The sequence below is a fragment of the Mizuhopecten yessoensis genome, unplaced genomic scaffold (assembly GCF_002113885.1).
Source record: "Mizuhopecten yessoensis strain PY_sf001 unplaced genomic scaffold, ASM211388v2 scaffold8447, whole genome shotgun sequence".
NCBI lineage: Eukaryota > Metazoa > Mollusca > Bivalvia > Pectinida > Pectinidae > Mizuhopecten > Mizuhopecten yessoensis.
Genome location: NW_018407552.1, coordinates 127,206 through 129,251, shown reverse-complemented (window position 1 = coordinate 129,251; position 2,046 = coordinate 127,206). Strand labels below are relative to the sequence as shown.

Genomic DNA, 2,046 nt, shown 5'->3' with positions numbered 1-2,046 from the left:
AAAACAAACTGTTATACTCAAAACTAAACACAAGTCTGCGAAGAATAAACGTCGGTTTAAACAATAAACGGTGACTCGTCAAATATAAACTATAATCCAAAAAATACACACAAAAAGAGAACAACTAAACGATTTTTGAAAATTAAACGAAAAAATGAAAAAAATACACGGTAAGGGTCCACCAGTGGTATAGCAATCATTTGATATAAGTCGTTTTGCGTGTTACGGTATACGATGCGTACAGAAAACTGTAGACATCCTATCATATTGCTTCCTGTTTCAAATGAAAACGGAAATAGGATATTGTCGGCCAAAGCTTAGTCTATTGACGATACATTTAAATGTGTAAACAGGCTGAAGATGACTTCTTCAAATATGATAGTCTGCACATATAGTCGGATAACCTTCCATAGGCTGCATATACGTTTCTCATCCTGGTTTTTAAACCTTCGTTTGAGTTCCTAGTCGTAAGTGTTGTGGCCAAATATATTTTAATGATAAATACACATGATATATAAGGGATATGTATATATAAAATGTCTCTGTTCTACCTGTTAGCTCAAGGTGTCGTTTGTGTTTCGATTATGGTCATATTCAAAAATATGAAATCCTCTCGGATAAGTGATCTGAAGCAGATCTACTATTAATTTCGAAAATAAAGAATTCCCCAATAACGAATGATTGACAGTATCTAGGCCCTTATAACGTTTTACATATATCACATTATACATATGAAGTAACAGCTAAAACCCAAACAGATACATACAAAGTTTTTACTTTATTCTTCATCAATTTAAGGATAAGTTTTAGACTAAAATTCAGTATTCATCCGCTCTAACTGTCAGTTATCGATAGTGGTGAGTTTCGGAGGTTATTTGGTAACCATTGAAGTCAACATACACATTTTAACATAATATTATCCATCAACACCACAAGGATAATTTCCCTCAGTAAAATGTCACTATTATTGAAAACTTACCGAATGTCCCACGTCACTCCACACGCGCATGTGTGTCGTCCTCGTGAAAAATCCTTTTAAGATAGAAGTAAGAATCCACACGTCCGTCAGTGTGCGCTCCCACACGGTTGCTGAGTGACTCTCTTACAGATGGTGGCCACCAAGTGAGATTTTGGTTCTTAGCATTTCCTCTGGAAAATCAATAACAAGCGCCTCCCTCTCGAGTTTGACGCACCAAGAGGTGTACGCGAGCTCAATATGGTAGGAAACATCATACTACACGTACAGTGCGTTAAATGTTTGACGGGTACGACGGTATCCTTCCCACGAAATGAAACAATAGTTCATCACCAATTATACAACAGAAGTGTTCCCATCAGCTGGTCATAGACCTTCTCTACAAGTTCCATTTGGGTTTCACTGCTTTACTTCCCACCTGAGTCACAGACCTGATAACGGAGGGGAGATGACGGACGTGGACAAGGTGTGGCGGTCCCGGGGCTAGGTGTAGAGGAGCAGTCCCAGAGTCGTCGATGATTCAGCAGCTGGTTTATTTTATCGATTGAGGAAACACTGACAACGCCAAACGGAGTCTGAAAGCCGAATACGGAGGGAGCAGCGGTTCCACATACACTGTGTGAAGTGCTCGTTCCCCGCCAGGTGTATGTGCCGTACTTAGTGTAATTATCGTGTTTACGCCAGAGGTAAACAACAGTAGTCCATTGTTATGGTCAATACACGCCGCAGGGTGAACGTAGATATAAGTGACCATTGTCATAAGTGATGGACGACTGTCTCGTGACCACCATAAGGTCTCCTCGGAGACACTTAGTTGTGCTACACAAAAAAACATCCTTAATCATTCCACACTAGGTATTGTGATTTTGAGGGATAAAATTGTACAAAACCAGCAACAAAAACGTTAAGGGTAGCGAACAACGTACTGGTATAAATATCAAAGAAGCCATCACATAACAATTGTATACAACTTGAAAAAAACTGTTCTGGTTTGAGCAAAAGCAAGATTTAATCACTCACTAGGTTTTTTTAAGGACAATCTCGATATAAAAAAAACCCTCAGAATTTAC

General features: G+C 39.0%; 1 protein-coding gene across 1 annotated transcript in view; it reads right to left on the bottom strand.

The window, feature by feature from the left end:
• Positions 1–1,704, bottom strand: part of LOC110455959 (galactose-3-O-sulfotransferase 2-like) — a 10,589-nt gene extending 8,885 nt beyond the window's left edge. Inside the window, exon 1 of the mRNA XM_021506430.1 lies at positions 980–1,704. The gene's annotated coding sequence lies outside the window, so the exon portion shown is untranslated. The remainder of the gene's footprint in view (positions 1–979) is intronic.
• Between the last annotated feature and the right edge of the window lie 342 nt (positions 1,705–2,046).